The sequence below is a fragment of the Dreissena polymorpha genome, chromosome 1 (genome assembly GCF_020536995.1).
Source record: "Dreissena polymorpha isolate Duluth1 chromosome 1, UMN_Dpol_1.0, whole genome shotgun sequence".
Lineage (NCBI taxonomy): Eukaryota > Metazoa > Mollusca > Bivalvia > Myida > Dreissenidae > Dreissena > Dreissena polymorpha.
The window spans coordinates 185,722,294-185,743,082 of NC_068355.1; the positions used below are offsets into that span (position 1 = coordinate 185,722,294).

Consider the following 20,789-nt stretch of genomic DNA (forward strand, 5'->3'; position numbering starts at 1 on the left):
CAACAACTACGCATTACACACCGGTCTTAATAACAATAACGCAGTGACGTCACCATCTATGTTTAGAACGCTTACACTGAAAACACATGGCTTGTATCTAGTAACGGAAGTAGTAATGTTTAATTTGACGTTATTAGATTAAGTGTATTTCGGATATGCTTTCGAACTTATGCAATTAACGATGCGAAACAAAAAACTAACCAAAAATGCATATGTCGATAAATATCGCTACATTTTATACATGTCCCGGAAAATCGGCAAAAGTCCCGGACAATTTAACTCAATGTCCCGGAATTGGTCTGAAAAAGTATGGCATGTATGTGAAATACTCTGTATGTAAAATACCAAACTAATATATAAAATACATATTACTATATGCAATGCTCGTATGTATGTAATGTTCTAAAAAGAAAACAAAATTTCAAAAACATTAAAAAATAACTTTCATGTTCATCTTGTTGCAAAAAAAACTCCATTATTGTGATTCAAATGTAGAAAGTTAATAATAGTAAAGTGAAAATTCCTGAGCTCCAACCGGGGATTGAACCACGGTCTTCTAAGTGGTAACCAGAAACTCTAGCTGCGTCGCTTATAAGCAGCTAGCTAAACAGCAAGGCTGTTGGAAATTGCTTAATTTAAGTACAATATAAAATACATATTTTACAACACTTTATTTCACTCCTTTACTAATTTCATCATTGTTGACGGTTAAAGTGTATCTCGAAAGTGAATGAAAATATGACCAAAAAAATTACCGGTACTTGCAAATTGGTATATACTCATTCCAAATCACAGGTGGCGTGTGAATTAATGATATTAATTAGTGAAAACATCATTTTGAAAAAATAATAATCAAAATATAACGAAATGTCAACTTCTCTGAAAAGAATATGTCACTATCAAATACATATATCGTTATAATTTCGTTATTTTACATTCAAACTGTGTTCCAACCAAGATGCTTATTTGTTGAAATCATAATTGTATGTCCCAATTTGTGTTCTGATCTAAGACAAACAATGTTTTAAAGTTCTGGATGGGGTTGTAGAAATTCACGCTGATTTTTTACATGCTGTAGTAAAACTCTTTGTTGAGGTAAATTCTCATTTTGAAGATTCTTTAGGTCAACACAGTTTGGCATGATACTGTCTGGGAAGTGGTCTGAAAAAACCTGTCTATAAAACATTGGAATATAATTCTTCTGGCTATTTGCTCTTTCCCAGTCTGTTTTTGTATAATTACTATATTAGTCCTTTGGTAATTTTTTCTTTTTTTCAGAAAATGTACTGACTCTGCTTATAAAATTGTGGCATTCAAAGATGCAGCAGTAGTATTTTCCTAGTGTTTATATTGAAACCAGAAGTAGGTAAACCGTCCCGCACGAACGACAACTATGTCAAGACGGAATTATGAAAATCCGGAATTACTCAATTGCAACAAATTAAGCAACTTTATTCATTAAAATTTAGAAACCTTATATTATGATCCTGCTTATAAATTCATGTTGGGTTGTTGGCTGAATTCATGGTAAATTTAAAGAGTATTACTCTTAATACGCAAATGATTTTCTTTCTATAAATTTAGATCAATGTATGCTTTTATAGTGGCACTGTGGATTGCACTTGGTGTTGGTCTGGCCAAAGCTCAAGTCAATTTTACTGATGTAGAAATATTTGTTCCTCTAAATAACTTAAATCATGTGCAATCTGTACAATCCATTTAAGATCAACATTTTGGTAATGTCGTCATAGTGATAATAATAGCTTTTGAACTAATTGCACGTTTACAGATAGTAAAAATTTTTCAATATTACTAATAGATTTTTACTTGCATATTACTGAAGTGGGGGCTAGAGTTATTGGTGTGAAATAGTGATTTTATTGAATATGCAAGTTCAAATGAAGTGTCATAATTTCAATATTGAGGAACACTTAAGTTATTTAAAAAGTGTTTGGCAAAGAGTTGGTCAAACATGGTCCATCTTTGATAATAATGAGGTTCTCAAGTACATGTTTAGCTCACCTGAGCACAAGCTCACCTTGTGATCGCCTTGTCTGTTGTGTGTTTGGCGTCGTGCGGCGTAAATATTTGCCTTGTTTACGCTCTAGAGGTTACATTTATTGTCCGATCTCCATGAAATTTGGTACAAAGATTTGTCCTAATGATAACTTGGGCGAATTCGATAATGTTTCTGGTTGGTTGACAAAACATGGCAGCCATTGGGCTGGGCATTTTACCTTAAATGGCTATATTAAAAGCTTGGGAACACTCTGGAGGCCACATTAATTGTCCTATCTTTATGAACCTTGGTCAGAAGAATAGTCCCAATGATATCTTGGACGAGTTCGAAAATGGTTCTGGTTGGTTGAAAAACATGGCCACCAGGGTTGGGGCATTTTTCATAATACATGTATGGCTGTAGTAAAAACTTGTTAACACTCCAAACGTCACATTTATTGTCCAATCTTCATGAAACTTATCAGAATATTTGATATCCTGGATGAGTAAGAAAGATGGTTTTGGTTGGCTTTTTTCCTAATGTGGCTATATATTTCTTTCGTAAAACCTTGTTAACACTGTAAAGGCCACATTTATTGTCTGATCTTCATGAAACTTTGTCAGAATTTTTTTCGCAATGATATCTTGGTCAAGTTGCAAAATGGTTCCGGATTGTTAAAAAACATGGCTGCCAGTGGGCAGGAAATTTTTCCTTATAATTACGGTTTTGGTAAAAACTTGTTTACACTCTTAGTCACATTTATTGTCCAATCTTCATGAAACTTGGTCAGATTTGTTTTAATGATATCTTGGATGAGTTTGAAAATGGTTCTGGTCTGTTGAAAAACACGCCTGCGAAATGTTGTTCTGCAGCTCATGAATAATTTGTGAACTGTTCGTGAACTGAGTTCATGAATTGTTCACGAATAGTCAGTGAACAGAAAATGAGCCACGTCTGTGAAATGTTCTTGAAATTTTAGTTCATGAACTGTTCATGAACACTAATGGCATGAAGTGTTCATGAAATATTCTTGAAACCTAATGGCATAAAGTGTTCATAAACTATTTTTGAACCCTTATGGCATGAAGTGTTCATGAATTATTCTTGAACCATTATGGCATGAAGTGTTCATGAACTATTCATGAACACCAATGGCATGAAGTGTTCTTGAACAGTTCACGAACAACACAATTCTTGAAAAATTGTTCAGGGTTTTGCTGTTCATGAACAGTTCATGAACATTTTTCTTCTATTTTTCAATGGTTCACTTTCTGTTCATGGACTGTCAGTGAATAGTTCATGAACCATAGTTCTTCAAGAGTTCATGAACTGAGGTGGCATGAAGTGTTCATGAACTATTCATGAACAAGAATTTGTCAATTTATGCAAAGGTTATCATAAGTGTTACCAAAGCTCAACAAACAGGTCAGGGTAAGAAGAAACATGTCTTGTATTAGCTCTTAACATATTGATAGCAACATATAACACTAATTTAAATATAACACTAATAACTGAGATACAAGTGGTTTGATAATACTCTTAAAATTTCATAATACAACTTTGCACTATATGTTCATGAATAATTCATGTATTGAAAAGATTATGAATAGTCTCATTTTCAGTTCAAGAATCATTTACTGATCAATGGTTTCCCTGAAATGGTTACACTTACAGTGACAAAGACTTGAAATGGAACCAATGGCTGATCAGTTCAGCCGGTAATTTATTAAAGACTTACATTTTCAAATATAACATAAACCATGTGCCTTCCGTTTCAACTTTCTGTGCACACAATATTCTTCCTTTGTAAAAACAGCAATGCAATGTACATGTTTGAGTTCTTGATATCATCTTAAACTGTTCTTGAAATAAGATGTCCTTAAAACGTTCTTAAACTTGTCTTTTAAGTCTTCCAAGAACAATGACAGATCCTTTTAAGAACATATTGGATTCTAATAAAGTCCATCATATGTTCAAAAACATTGTGTAGACCTGTTTAAGAACATCAGAAGGAAACATGTTGTTCAAAAAAGTTCTTAAAGTGTTCAAGAATAGTTTAAGAATAATTCAAGAACAGGAAAGGTCCTTAAAAAGTTATTGAACTGTTCCTGAAGGCAGTTCTTGAACAGTTCTTGTACAAATGATCTTAAAATTCTCTAGAACAGGTCAAGAACTCTTACTTACAGCGGTGAAAATACTATGCATATTCATACTAACTTCACAGGTTTCACAAATCTACAAGATTAGTATGCTAGACATTTCAATATTACTTTCAAAAGTATTTATGAAACATCTAGCACAAAGGAATTCATGAATTATTCATGGTGGATCCTCAAAGTCTGTCTCAGAAAAGTCATCAGAAATAATTGTTCATGAAATGTTCATTACTAAGTATTTATGGTTAGATGAAGAACTGTTCATGAACTTTGAAGTGTTCAACAAAAATTCATAAACTGTTCATGAACGTGTCTTAAGAACAGTTCATGTCCAAAAGTTCATGAACCAAGATCAGGAACTTTTTGAGAACGGTTCAAGAACAATTCCTGATTGGCTTGAAGTGTTCATGAAATCATGAACAACATTTCGCCAAGGCATGGCTACAAGGGGGGCTTGCAATTTATCCTTATATGGCTATATTAAAATCTTGTTAGCGCTATTAAAGTTACATTTATAGTTCACTCTTCATGAAACTTCGGCTTGACAGAACATGTCAGTTCCTTTGTATCTGAGGTGAGCGAATTTGGGCTTTTCAGACCATCTTGTTTGTTATAATCTGTGGATTTTCAATATGTTTGAGTATTTTAAATAAGAAGCATGTGACCGATAATGATTAGTTTTTATAATTATATTGATAACATGACCTATTAATCCATTATTGGTCCTTAATTGTTATCGTAATTAGTGTAACTAACTAACTATTGTTTTACTAAGTTGTTTTACAAATTAATTGAATTTATGTCACTTTCAAATGACTTTGTAACTTTAAATTGAAATTTAAAAAGATATTATATCATACAAAAAGCAGCCATTAGTGTTTAAGTGCATGTATAATTCTTTAATAGGTCTTTCATACAAAGCTATCGGTGCTTCTTTGATCCTGTCATTGAGAATTAAAGAAACGTACTTGGTGAGAGCCGTTACACCTTGAATATATTAAACATGATATCTCTCCCCAGTGAATTCCGTTCAGATAAATGGCAATGCAAGCTCAATTATACCTATTAAAAGGTTACTAAAATGAAAATAACTTTCAAATTAAAAATAATTGACCAGTCGCCAATTACGCGATTGCAACGCCCCCTGAGTTGTGTTTTCATAAAACGCTTTATCCATTACTCCGACAGTCTTTGTTTGTCGTACACTGTGGCCGCAATAAAGGAAATCTGATTGCGTATTGCTTGAGTTTGATTGACAGCTGGCGAATGTACAATAATTATTGTGTGTTACATGCCCCCAATAGAGTGGCATATGGCAGTCTCACTGTTCACCGTCAGTCCGTCTGTCTGTCAGTCTGTCTGTCTGGAATCGGTTTTAAACTATTTCAGACACTGACCTAAGTTTTCTACGAGTCTACCTACATTACCATGGAGTTTTCTAGCCGTTTTTGCAAAAGAAATATGGTTATATAGAGTTTTGTTTTTATCGAGAAAAGTGGCAAATTTGGGATTTTTTTGTATCAACAAAAAGGACCATTTCGGGATTTTTTCATCATCAAATATTGGCACAACATTTATTTTCCTGGCCATTTTGGGAAAACATTTTATAGATTTTATTTATATATCATGTAGGATGTTTAAAAAATTAAATTGAGATATAGAGTCTAATAATCATAAGACACTTATTTCTAAGTGTCTAAGGGGGGGATTGGGGAATTGGTATTTTTTTTATAATTTCGGGTTTGGATTGGGTCCTTTTGCTTTGGGATCGGGTCTGTTTTCCAGCCTATTATACATAGCAGGAAAACCCCCAATTGACTTACAGATCAACTTTGAGTTTCGTTCTTGAACATAGATTTTTGACAAAGTAACATGACTTGGACTTGAAACTTTTCTCTATAATAGATCTAGCTGCTGTGCAGTTTCAAAGTGCAGTAGAAGGCATTGTGTTTCACAAACGTAGTTCGTGTTTTTAAAATTTACTGATTTATAATTTGAACGGGCAAAAAAATTCAGCAAATCCATATTTTAATATATTTGAATACTGTTAACCAGTATTGCGATAGGTATTTGATACACTGAGAGCAATTTGAAACAAGCAAATTTGTTGATTTGATATCCTCCACCATAACTAAAAAGTGTTTGACCGTATGACAGATGGGCTGACAGCAGACGGACGGACTGATGGATGGACAAACAATGCCAAAATTATATCCTTCTGCCTTTGGCGGGGGATAACAAGTGAATTCGTTGAATTGATATCCACGGCTATAACTAAAAGGTTTGTGACACACGGATGGAGGGACTGACAGACTGACAACGTCAAAACTATATCCCTCTGCCATTGGTGGGGGATAAAATTTGTATGAAAAACTAGAACACCAATGTTAAACATCTTGAACATAATATATCATAATATTAGTTGTTGTCTAACGGTAACGTTTTTTTTAATGTATAATTTGCTGTACAAACTGAATTATTAAATGTATGAAAGTCAATTTGCTTATTTAAAAGTAATTTATACTATTTTTAGTTTGATATGTACTGTAAACTTCACATTTGCATATCGATGGTCCCCATTTCAAATGTCGAACTTAAAAAACACAACTTTCTAGGAGGGCTATTTTTTCATTTTCATAACTATATGCAAAAAGCAGCAGTTAAAAATTATTCGGCTTCGCATTTTACAATAATATTCAGCTTCCCATTTTTGAGTATCAGCTTCAAATGTTTGCATAATTTTATTTCCACAATCACAGTTCAGCATTTTATCATATGGCCAGTTTGGGGTGTATTGATTGGTTAGGTGGTTCACCATTTTCTGGGCATGTGCGCACTGATTTCCTGCCCTATACAGTGCAAAAATCACGATATGTAAAAAAAAATGTAGGTTCAGCATTTTGAATGGGGATCATCGATATACCACCTAAATAACTGTTTATAAAATGGAATACTCTTATCAGATAATAATATCAGTTCACAAGCTATAGCTTCAATGGATTTTGATGTCTATTTAAAATCAAGTTCAAATAATAATGATTTATTAGTAATTCTGCTATATAGGATTTCATAACGAGGCTGAATGTGTAACGGTCTTTTCCTTCGCTAATGCAAATTTTGGAGAATACGAGTTACCCATTATCTTAACATCGATAATTGCTCAAAACAAAGATATACAATAGCCATATAATACTAATTACATAAGTGTACCTAAGTACAATTATCAAAAGTATCAAATCAATTTGACAAGAATAAGGTGTTGAGAGTGGGATTTAAATCACTTTGGTCAAAACAATAGACACTATGTAGACGGGGACGTTTTTGACTTGCTCACCGCATTCCGGAGGATTTCGGATATAGTTGCTGTATCACGGTTGATATCGGAGGTCTTATTTTGATGTTAAGAGTGATCACCCATCAATAGTAATTTGTGCTGGAATTTTGGGGTTTTAATACTGGTTCCCTTTTTTGTAACGTGAAATATATTATAATGACTGTGTATGCAGAAAAGAAGACTGATTCTGAATCAGAGACGCAATAGCAATCGACTTAAGAAGTACTATAGATCCACAAAGATGTTAACAGATAGTTAAATTCAGTAGCAGCATAGCCAAATGCACATAGTAAAACAAAGAACAAAGAACATCTTTAGAAATAGCATTAATACAAATTTCGAAAGTTTAACTTCAGTTGTCAATAACACACACAAAGTAAAGATAGATAAATTATGAAGTGATTATAAACTTATCAATATGTGGCAAAGAAGATTGAATGTTTGCACATCAAATGTAACTAGAAATGGCGTGGCAGAGGCCGACGCGTAACTCCATGCCGCATGTTTGACTCAGGGACGCCCCAGGGTTACTGGTAATAGGGCCATGCATAGTTGAGATTGGCCGTATTGTTATAAGAGAAGTTCAGTATCAATTAGAAGTGAATCAGTGTAGAAATGAAGAAATTTTAGTAAAATCAATTATGGGTGGTTGTGGTCTAAGTGGGCGGGGTGCCCCAGGGTGGATAATGAGGCCATGCATAGTTGAGATTGACCGTATTGTCATAAGAGAGGTTCAGTATCAATTAGAAGTGAATCAGTGTAGAAATGAAGAAGTTTAGTAAAAGGCAATTTTGGGTGTGCGTGGCCTATGTGGGAGGGGCGCCCCCGGGTTGGTAATGGGGCCATGCATAGTTGAGATTGACTGTATTGTCATAAGAGAGGTTCAGTATCAATTAGAAGTGAATCAGTGTAGAAATGAAGAAGTTTTAGTAAAAGGCAATTTTGGGTGAGTGTGGCATAATGTGGGAGGGGCGCGCCAGGGTTGGTAATGGGCCATGCATAGTTGAGATTGACCGTATTGTCATAAGAGAACTTCAGTATCAATTTGAAGTGAATCAGTGTAGAAATGAAGAAGTTATAGTAAAAGGCAATTTTGGGTGGGTGTAGTCTATGTGGGCGGTGAGCCCCATGGTTGGTAATGGGGCCATGTATAGTTGAGATTGACCGTATTGTCATTAGAGAGGTTCAGTATCAATTTGAAGTGAATCAGTGTAGAAATGAAGAAATTTTAATAAAAGGCAATTTTGGGTGGGTGTGGTCTAAGAGGGCGGTGTGCCCTAGGGTGGATAATGGGGCAATGCATAGTTGAGATTGACCCGTATTGTCATAAGAGTGGTTCAGTATCAATTTGAAGAAAATCCGTGTAGAAAAGAAGAAGTTATAGTAAAAGGCAATTTTGGGTGGGTGTGGTCTATGTTGGCGGAGCGCCGCAGGGTTGTTAACCCTTTCCTTGACAGCCATTTAGCCAATATAAGCCTCTCCAGTTACCACAAGACCTAGCTGCCTGCTGACCAGTGGCTGATAGCCATCTTATCAATATCAGTACCCCATCTTTACAGGCACTATTGGAAAAACGCTGTTTTATGACCCTCATTGCTTTTGAGCCTGATATTCTCATAAAAATTCAGCAATTTTCCTTGTCCAATTGGGAAAAGTACCTGTACCGGTCCAATTGGGAAAAATTGAGTCGTAAAAACCTCAAAATTGGGAAAAATCGAGTCGTGAAAACCTCAAATTGGGAAATTGGTGTATTTGATTTTTTGCTCCCAAATACTTTAAAATTGATAACCAAGTGTTTTCAAGCTGTCAATATTATATAAACCTAGGTTCAAGCTATAGAGCTGCAAAGGGAAACTAACTAAATGTTGCTTAAAAAAAAAAAAAAAAAAAAAAAAAATTTTTTTTTTTTTTTTTTTTTTTTTACCTTTAATAGGGAATTTAAGGACAGCAATTGGGAAATTTGTATTTTTTTCGTAATTGGGAAAGTGCCGTTTACCGGTACTTTATAAAGAAGGAGGAAAATCGCTGAAATTGAAATATTATTGAAAAATACACAATATGAAAGTTAAAGCTAATAAAATTTCCTTTCCTGTGGTGTAAACTATATGTTTCTACCTTAATTTATTGGTCAGTTATAGTCATGCAAAGTTGACCGTTGTGAGTTTTATTGCGTTTCAATGCAAATCTACCTCTTTGGTAACGCAACCGTTATTGCCTTTAAACCTGATTTTCTCAAAAAGTTGAAATATTATTGAAAAACACTCAATATGAAAGTTTTAGCTAATACAATTTCCTTTCCTGTGGTGTAAACTTATGTTTCTACATTATTTTATTCATCAGTTATAGTCATGTAAAGTTGACCGTTGTGTGTTTTAATGGGTTTAAATGCAAATCTCTTTCCAGCTCATATAGAAACTTTGCGAAGTTGGTGTGTTGAATCAAATACAAATAATTATATTTTGGAATATTATTTTTTTTCTTACTTTTCAAACTACAATTCTTCTTTCTTGAAGATTTTTTTATTTTATAAATTCATTCTGCAAGACTCAAAATTCATGTAAATTCTTATAAATAACTATAGAAAAACACAGAGTTTCTCAAACAACTTCATGCATTTTCAAAATCAATTGTATTATTTCTTATAAAAGTCGTACAATACTTGGTATTTCTATTACATTAATTCACCAAATGATTTATAAACATTTATAGATACCGGTAACAATTTAATTGGATGTTGCATAATGTGCCATGAATATTCATATAATTAATTTGCATTTTGCATTTTATTACCGATCGAAATCCAGCAATGTCGGCGTCTTCAATAAGTCTTCAGTTTGTGTATTTATTCGCAAAATTCCAATTTTAAGCGGCTACTTTATTATCAAATACTCCAGTTTATAATCTGATCGCCGACATATAACCCAGAAGTCGCCGACAAACCCGTGTATTCGTGTACCAAATTACAAAACGCAGAGGTAACATAGCACGTGCCAACGTCATCTGAAGACTACTCAGCTGCGTCCGGTAAACATGTTTGTTCAAAGTTTCTAGAACCCGTGTTTCTTGTCCCTAAATGTTAGATTAGCACGTGCGATATTAATTATTATGTTGGTCAGTTCAAAGGCATATTGAAGACAGCCGACTGCGTCTTTGTTTTATTGCCCAATCAAGCACCGATAATCCAATATCCTGTGTATTACTAAACACAAACTTTAGATAAGCACGTGTCGTTTGTAAAAACATTTGAGTGTACATGCCATTAAACATATCGATGTAATTCTCGTATATGATCTCGGAAACAAACATTTACGATATTATGGAATCAAACAACAATAAGAATTAAATCGATTTACACCCAAGTCATATTATATCCCTATGGAACGTGGGTTTTTTTTGCAACATTTTTAACAAGTTATTAAGACGTTTTCGGAAAATACCCAAATTAAATACGGTTCAAGAATAGCAGCTATTTTAGGACATTACGAAATGCCCGAAGCGCGCACATCCCGGAACGTGATTTACGCATGTCAAATGGTAAACCCTCGTCTTGATTGGTCGCCAATTGCATCATAACTTTAAATAGCAACATTACCGGATGTTTACTCGACAGTTTAGAAAAATGATGAACACACTGGTGTATATGCATTTCTGTTACACTTAAAACGTCATTTTAAGCATTTAAATAGCAAATTAAATCGTGCCGCGTAAAAACGCGTATATATCAGGTAATTGATAGGGTAGTACAAATGCGTAGATAACAGGGAATCGATACAGGCGTAGATACGCGTATTTGACAGGGAATCAATAGGGTCGTAGAAACGCGTACCTGTCAAGGAAAGGGTTAATGGGCCAAGCATAGTTGAGATTGACCGTATTGTCATAAGAGAGGTTCAGTATCAATTTGAAGTGAATCGGTGTAGAAATGAAGAAGTTATAGTAAAAGGCAATTTTGGGTGAGTCCGGTCTATGTGGGTGGGGCGCTCCAGGGTTGGTAATGGGGGCCATGCATAGGTGAGATTGACCCTATTGTCATAAGAGAGGTTCAGTATCAATTTGAAGTGAATCGGTGTAGAAATGAAGAAGTTAATGTAAAATAACCTAAAAAAAAATGAATGAAAATCTCTGACCCAGCCCCACCCCAACCCCCATAACTTTTGACCCAGGGGTCAGATTAAAATTCCAAATAGTGCAGGGTCGCACATATGCTCATAGCTACCATGTGTGTAAGTTTCAAGGTTCTAATGCTTATAGTGTAGGAGGAGATAGTGGCCAGGACGGACTGACGGACAGACAGACGGCGGAGATTTTCAAAAAGCGTGTGGATAACTAGGAAAAATGCAACTGCCATGTATCAGAAAGCATATGCCAGTAGTTAAAATAAGAATATCAACTAACAGCATGCATGTACTGGCCGATATTCCCTTCCATATATGTACATCATTATATTAACTGTCAGTTTTAAATACTGTTTGAGGAAAATGATCAGATATATAATACTAAAATTGGTTTATGTAAGAACCTACTTTATTGTCATTATAATTCTATGTTCATAACATGGCATTTATTAGAGCAATTAAAAATGTGGTGTGTTAAACACTTTGGGATAAAGTTTTTATCTACACAGCTTCTTTGTGCAGTTTAAAGTAATCAAGACACTCATTACCCAATAGTCAGGTGACAGTATACATAGTTACACTGTTTGCTCCTATCATACAAGCGCCATTTGACAGCAAACTTGGTTGCTGTTCAGTTCAGTTCAAAATTTCATATTACTTGCCTGTGTTAAATAATAATTGTGTGTGTTTTCTGGGATATTTATTGTAAACAAATACTTGGACATAAATATTTCAATTGATTTTAGATTGTATAATCTTGTTTGTTGAAAGTGAATCTTCAAAATGGCGACATCTGCATTTTCTAGAAATTTTGATTTGGTTAAATATTATTGTTGTACAATCTGCGAGAAAGAACGGTCTGTAGAAATAGATGCAGAATTTTACTGTAAAAAATGTCGCAAGTATTACTGCAAACCATGTATTCACTCTCATAGAAAGCATGGTTGGTGGTTTAATAAAAAATCTCCTTATGGAAAGGATAAAATTATGAAGTGGCCACGTTCTAAGAAAATGGAGAATTATCTCATAACATGCAACATACACAATAATGAAACAATAACAGCATTGTGCAATGGCCATAGTGAGCTGTGCTGCTCCAGATGTGTTGAACTTAATCACAGGTACCTGATAATGAATAATTATGTTGTTTATTAGTATTATAAATATTGGAATTGTATGATGAAATTACCAGCGTCCATAGTCAGTCATTGAGATTATTGTTAGCAGTTGCTTTACTTTTATTTCCTAATGATTACATGCGTGTTATTTGTTGGTCAACTTTTAATTTACTTACTGTTTAAAAAAGATGTTTATTATATAATGCCATTTTTAAATCAATTTAATAATAACTATACAGATGTAATTCAAATTTTCAATAACTTAATTCAAGAAAACTTAAATCATTGTCCCATTCTAATGTTATCCTTAACTATAAATGAACAAAATCAGTCAACTAATATCAACTTTGATTTATGACATTTTTGCAGATAGAACAAATTTACATACAGTTACTTAATGACCAGTCCGCAGACTTGGCTTTCAGGCCACTTCTTATATTAAACAATAAACCTTTTTAGTTTAAACCTATTTATTTTAGCTCGATTGCATCGAAAGCCTAAGGCTTATATAAACGCTCTCGATTCCGTTTCCTGGGCCTAGAACCAGTACTTGGTGTCTATGGGGGAGATCTAAAGAACGCTCCCACGGTGGGGATCGAACCCGTGACCTCCCAGTCGCTAGGCGGACACCATATCCATTACACCACGGCAACCTTTTTATCAATGTATATATTATATGTTCTCCAACCGGGTGGGAGCTTAATGTATCACTTTATTGATAATCAATATAAAGTTTGATTTCGTGTTTCGATGGAATTGATTTAACTTGTGTGTAAATCAAGATTCTCTGCTAATTATATATTTCATACTCCATGCTCGTCTGCCCATCCTTTTGTCTGTTTGACTAGTAACTAGTTTCTAGGTTAGACCTCAGAAAATAATGATCAGAATTGACAAAACAGTTGAAACCCTTTTTAAGGGTTGACATGTTAACCTATTATCAAACAGTTACAATATACCATAAAGGGACATGCACACAGATAAAAAAAATAAATCTGCTTTGATTAAATTTCATTGAGCTTTTTGCCATTTGGTTAACAATAAGTGAGACAATATTATATGAAATTGTTCGTGTTTGCACACAATTTCATGAACAACTGAACCTATGTATATTAAATGGTCTAATGATTCTTCTGGACGTTATTAATACTTTGTGAAAAGTAGATATCTGAAACATGTAAGCCAATATCATGTACTTTTTTAGTCAGGTATGCAAGAGTTGTGAGCATTTTGTGAGGTTGTTCTGATCAGTTGATCTGTCGGTGAGTATATACATGTTGACCAAATCGTCTAAGAAACCACAGGGTCCTAGATTGTTAGTTATTTTGCATGTAATACTTAAAGTGGTTCTCTGCTCAGTTAGTTTCAAATCATGTTGATGGGGTCAAAACTTGCCACCCCAAGTGATCAGATGTATAAACACTTTTATTGTTTATCTCAACAAAAAAACTTCTCTATAACAAAGTATGGTAGTCCTCTTCAAAGTTTGCTAAAATCATGTGTCTGGGGTCAAAACTAACCAAGCCTATAGGTGAAATGATTTATTTAGACTGATGTAGTAAATAACCTTAAAAATTGTATTCTAAGAAACCACAAGGGTCTGGGGTTTAATGTTTGGTGTTTAACATCATATGTGGTCCTCTACATAGATTGATCAAATTATGATGCTGGGGCAGTCTTTGTATTAGCCTACAAGCCCAAGTCGATTCTTGGGCCGGTTGGTCGATCCTAAATGCTTATAAAATAGCCCGACCGGTCGATTAAATATTTGAGCGTTATTTCAATAACCTGATTTATACCCGTTTTTAAGAGGCACGATTAAATTCGCTATTTAAATGCCTAAAATGACGTTATACTTTTAAAGAATTGCATGAACACATGCGGCCGCCATTTTTTTAAACTGTTGTGTAAACATGCGGGTATGTTGCTATTTAAAGTAATGATGATGCCCAATCGAGAGGAGATTATTCAAACTGACCATGCGTAGATCACGTTCCGGGATGTTAGCGCATCGGTTACTTCGTAATGTTTTAAAATAATGATCAATCTAGAAGCGTATTTAATTTTAGAAGCGTTTTTCGAAAATGTATTTATAATTCATGAAAAATGGACGAAGTAATTTTTCAATAAAAATAAAAGAGTCTGTAAGGGATATTGTACGCATTGGGTTACAAACAAATTGATCCTTATTACAGTTAGATTTCCATGTGTTTTACTCAATTATTCTTGCGTATTAGAAGACGTTTTTTTCAACTTATTATTAATAATTAACGTACTTTTGTTTATTCTGTAATCTCTTTCTGCTACGTGACCTTCTTTGCTACTTATAATCTGTTTACAAATATACAATACTTTGCACGGTTGACACATGCTTATCAAAACATCAGGAGTAAATTGAAGAAGCAGACATTGTCATTTGGTAGATTGGGCAATTAACACACCCAGTGGCCTTTTTGTTCTGAAGCCACATGCCGACGATTCGGAAATTCACCGGCGATTGTCCTAGTAATAATACGATAATAATCAATTTGCTTTTAAATAAATCCAAACACCGGTCAAACTGATTAATGGAATCATTGAATGAGAACATGTGTAATAATAAAGTTACAATAAATAGCATAATCATCTGGTGAATTTTGTATAAAATGCATTTCAACAGGAAACAGAATATCCTTTATTACTGTAATCACATGCATCTGTTTTTACTAATGGAAGTATATTTTCTGATTGTTAATAACTATTTTGGTGTTCCTGGCCAAAAAAGTCATAAAATTTATATTGACCTCTTTGGGCTATCAAACATGTCTTCGGGCTACTCAAAATTCCATCTGATTAGCCCGACGGGCTATTTTGCCAAAAAAATTAGCGTGAAGACTGACTCTGGGGTCAATATTCCCCCTACTCTAGGTGTTATTTGTTTTTGTCCCCTACCGGTATCACCGGTGGGGACTTGTGGTTTGCGCTCTGTGTGTCCGTGAGTCTGAGAGTCCGTCAGTCTGTCACACTTTTCTGTCTGTCTGTCTGTCTGTCACACTTTTCTGTCTGTCTGTCTGTCTGTCTGTCTGTCTGTCTGTCTGTCTGTCTGTCTGTCTGTCTGTCTGTCTGTCTGTCTGTCTGTCTGTCTGTCTGTCTGTCTGTCTGTCTTGTCTGTCTGTCTGTCTGTCTGTCTGTCTGTCTGTCTGTCTGCCTGCCTGCCTGCCTGCCTGCCTGCCTGCCTGCCTGCCTGCCTGCCTGCCTGCCTGCCTGCCTGCCTGCCTGCCTGCCTGTCTGTCTGTCTGTCTGTCTGTCTGTCTTCATTTATTCATTCATTCATTCATTCATCATTTATTGATTCATTCATTCATTGTATGTGTGTGTCTCAAAACTTTAATCTTGGTTAAAGTTTGATTTCTTGCGCATTATTGAAGATAGCAACTTCATATTTGGCATGCATGTGTATCTCACAAAGCTGCACATTTTGAGTGGTGAAAAGTCAAGGTCAAGGTCATCCTTCAAGGTCAAAGGTCAAATATCATTTATTTTTCTTACCTTAAACTTTAACCTTCGTTAAAGTTTGGTCATTACTTTTTTAATATTGAAGATAGCAAGTTGATATTTGGCATGCATGTGTATCTCATGGAGCTACACATTTTGAGTGGTGAAAGGTCAAGGTCATCCTTGAAGGTCAAATGTCAAATTTATGGCTTCAACGCGACGCAATAGGGGGCATTGTGTTTCTGAAAAACACATTTCTTGTTTCATGAAAGAGTTCACATGGACAAAGGGCAATATGGAGATTATGCATGTCATTTCATTTTGTTCCTATATCAAGAATTCTGGTTGCTATTGCAACAAATAGACTAGAAATATTGCTGTAAATAGAAATATTGCTGAAAGTGGTGGATCCTGCGATAACTTTAAAAGTTCTTCATATTTTTTCATGAAAATTGAAACATTGATAGATGGCAATATGGAAATAATGCACATCATTTCATTTTCTTCCTAAGTCAAAAATTCTGGTTGCTATGGCAACAAATATATAAAAAAATCTGACAATGGTGGAAAAATTCTGACAATGTTGGGGCCAGTAGGGGACACATATTGCTTGGCAGTAGTCTTGTTGAGTTTAATGTTTATAGTAAAAACATGTATTTGCTCCAATGCTGTTTCTGACCACATAAAGTGTTTGTCATGCAGAGTAAAATACATAGATAAAAACTATTAAAGTTACTACACAGACATTACAAAATCTACACATAACAGGTTTCTATATGTCTTTGGTGAGTGGAATTATACTAAGGGCCTTTAAAATCTTTTTGTGGGGTGGAGAAGCATTGATTTTATCTGATTGCATATGAGATTATGGATAGTGTGGTCAAGATTGCAAATACTTAAAGTAGAAAATAATACAAACCCATAGAATTATGCTTTAAGTACATGTACATGTATACCCATGTAATATAATTTGTCTTAAAACTGTACAAATGTTAAACAATTATGATAAACAAATATGAAGATGTGCAAGTAAGGCTTAATATGTTCCTTAAGATTGAACCCTATTTATACAATAATTTTGGTATTTACGCTTATCACAATTAAACAAAAATATTCTTCGCTAAAATGGCCATTGATCTGGTTATGAAGAAAAACTCTTAACCAAAATATTGAGATGCTTAAGTTGACATTCTTGGCAATATGTTCATATGATTCATCCCTTTTAAATTAGCTATATTGTTTGAGTTACGCACGACACAATTTAAACATGTCATGTGTTTAATAAAAAAGGGGCGATAACTCTTTTTTTGTCGTACGGAAATGAACCAAAATATGGAGCAGCTTAACACGACAGTACAAATATATGTAAAAGTTTAGCCCTCTTTCACAAATACTGTTATAGTTACAAATGACACATATTTTAAAATATCATTTTTGTATTTAAAAAAGACATAAGGAAGAAAATGTAAACAAAATCATAACTTAAATAAAGAGGTGCACAAGTCCACTAATGCTGGTTATTATCCCCACGCATTAGAAGCATGGGGATTATGTGTTTATTTCCCCCGTCTGTCTGTCCTGGCCACTATCTCCTCCTACACAATATGCACTAGAACTTTGAAACTGAAACATATGGTAGCTACGAGCATATGACAGTGCACTATTTGGAATTTGTATTTGATCCCTGGGTCAAAAGTTATGGGGGTTGAGGTGGGGCTGGGTCAGAGATTTTCATTCATTTTACTAACAACATGCGGCATAACTTTTGACCCAGGGGCCAGATGAAAATTTCAAATAGTGCACTATCATACATGTACTCATACCTACCATGTGTTTAAGTTTCAAGCTTCTAGTGCTAATAGTGTAGGAGGAGATAGTGGCCAATGGGGGTTGGGGTGGGGCCGAGTCAGAGATTTTCACTAATTTTAGCTCGACTATTATATATAAAATATATATATTGGAGCTTTCCTACTCACCCCGGCATCGTCGTTTCCGTTCCGGTTAGCGTAAGCGTGCAAATGTTAAAGTTTGCTTACCACCTCAAATATTCTCATTGTCCCTTGACATATTGCTTTTATATTTTGTAAACTTCTTTACCAACATGACCCCAACCTATAAACAAAAGCAGACAACTGTATCAAGCATTTGTAAGAATTATGGCCCTTTTTTGTCTAAGTAACTGAATATTTTATTAAATTTTGTGTTTAGATCCACTTGACTTATAAAGTATCAAAGCTATTGCTTTCAAACTTCAAATATTTTCTTACTATCATGAGGGTACTGTACCTGCCAAGTTCAATTTGACCTTGACCTTTGAATGACCATGACTCTCAAGATCAAGAGTAAATTTTAGTTTAATTGCCATAACTTCTTTATTTATGATAAACTTGTATTAATACTTTGACAAAACAACACTTACCTGAATACCACAATGGATTCCACCCAAATAATACCCCACGCCCCAACCCAGAATCCCTGCCCCCCCACCCCCAACCCCCCCCCCCAAAAAAAAAATTCTTTATTTTCCAAAGATCATCTAATAAATTACCACACCCCACATTATACACCCTCTAAAATACAAATATTTATTGTCCCCTACTGGTTTCACCGGAGGGGACTTATGGTTTGCGCTCTGTGTGTCTGGCTGTGAATCTGTCTGTGCGTCTGTCTGTGAGTCTGTCACGCTTTTCTGAATCCTGCAAAAACTTTAAAAGTTCTTAATATTTTTTGATGAAACTTGCAACATGGATAGATGGAAATATGGACATTATGCACGTCATTTCATTTTGTTCCTAAGTCAAAAATTGTGGTTGCTATGGCAACCAAATGAAATAACATTCTGAAAATGGTGGAATTCCTGACAATGGTGGAGCCAGTAGGGGACTAGATTGCTTGACAATTGCCTTGTTTACTTTATTTTTGAAGGACCGTCCAAACTTTCCACCCAAGCTATTACTATCAAATTTGAAATAAAATCTTATTACTTTGTTTTATGTCTTTACAAATGTTCAATACATTGCGGAATATATTACTTTGATCTTATTGAATTATTTGAACAATTACCCCATGATGGCTTACGTTATACTGTCAAGCACTCGAATAGTCGAGCGCGCTGTCCTCTGACAGCACTTGTTTAGGTTATTTTACATTAACTTTTTCATTTCTACACCAATTTACTTCTAATTGATACTGAACTTCTTTTATGGCAATACGTGCCGCGTTGGGATACCCGACGGCCTCTGCCGTGCCATTTTTAGTTGTATTTGTAAAGTGTCTGGAATACTTGTTGAGTAACGTGTGACATAAAAGTTGCACTGTTGGAAGGACAGACAGGCATGTGCAAGTATAAGCTCTCCTCCATATTAAGCCTCAAAATATCATGCTTTCATTTAGTTTCCATTTCCATAGTTCTTGTTATTATGCCCCCCTTCGAAGAAGAGGGGGTATATTGCTTTGCTCATGTCGGTCGGTCGGTAGGTCGGTCGGTCCGTCCACCAGGTGGTTGTCGTATGATAACTCAAGAACACATACGCCTAGGATCATGAAACTTCATAGGTAGATTGATCATGACTCGCAGATGACCCCTATTGATTTTGAGGTCACTAGGTCAAAGGTCAAGGTCACGGTGACCCGTAATAGTAAAATGGTTTTCGGATGATAACTCAAAAACGCATACGCTTAGGATCATGAAACTTCATGGGTAGATTGATCATGACTCGCAGATGACCCCTATTGATTTTGAGGTCACTAGGTCAAAGGTCAAGGTCACGGTGACCCGAAATAGTAAAATGGTTTCCGGATGATAACTCAAGAATGCATACGCCTAGGATCATGAAACTTCATGGGTAGATTGATCATGACTCGCAGATGACCCCTATCAATTTTGAGGTCACTAGGTCAAAGGTCAAGGTCACGGTGACCCGAAATAGTAAAATGGTTTCCGGATGATAACTCAAGAACGCATACGCCTAGGATCATGAAACTTCATTGGTAGATTGATCATGACTCGCAGATGACCCCTATCAATTTTGAGGTCACTAGGTCAAAGGTCAAGGTCACGGTGACCCGAAATAGTAAAATGGTTTCCGGATGATAACTCAAGAACGCATACGCCTAGGATCATGAAACTTCATAGGTAGATTTATCATGACTTGCAGATGACCCCTATTGTTTTTGAAGTCACTAGGTCAAAGGTCAAGGTCACGGTGACCTGAAATAGTAAAATGGTTTTCGGATGATAACTCAAGAACGCTTTTGCCTAGTATCATGAAACTTCATAGGTAGATTGATCATGACTCGCAGATGACCCCTATTGATTTTGAGGTCACAACGTCAAAGGTCAAGGTCACGGTGACCCGAAATAGTAAAATGATTTTCGGATGATAACTCATGAACGCTTTTGCCTAGGATCATGACACTTCATAGGTACATTGATCGTGACTCGCAGATGACCCCTATTGATTTTCAGGTCACTAGGTCAAAGGTTAAGGTCACAGTGACAAAAATCGTGCTCACACAATGGCTGCCACTACAATGGACAGCCCATATGGGGGGCATGCATGTTTTACAAACAGCCCTTGTTTAAATGTGTAG

The 20,789-nt window shown here is 35.2% G+C and overlaps 1 protein-coding gene and 1 long non-coding RNA gene across 2 annotated transcripts in view; both read left to right on the forward strand.

Moving 5' to 3' along the window:
* LOC127864234 (uncharacterized) overlaps positions 1 to 20,789 on the forward strand; it is a 210,584-nt gene that overhangs the window by 155,265 nt on the left and 34,530 nt on the right. The window lies entirely within an intron of this gene.
* Positions 1 to 20,789, forward strand: part of LOC127864273 (uncharacterized) — a 122,821-nt gene that overhangs the window by 101,878 nt on the left and 154 nt on the right. The gene's annotated exons all lie outside the window — the stretch shown is intronic.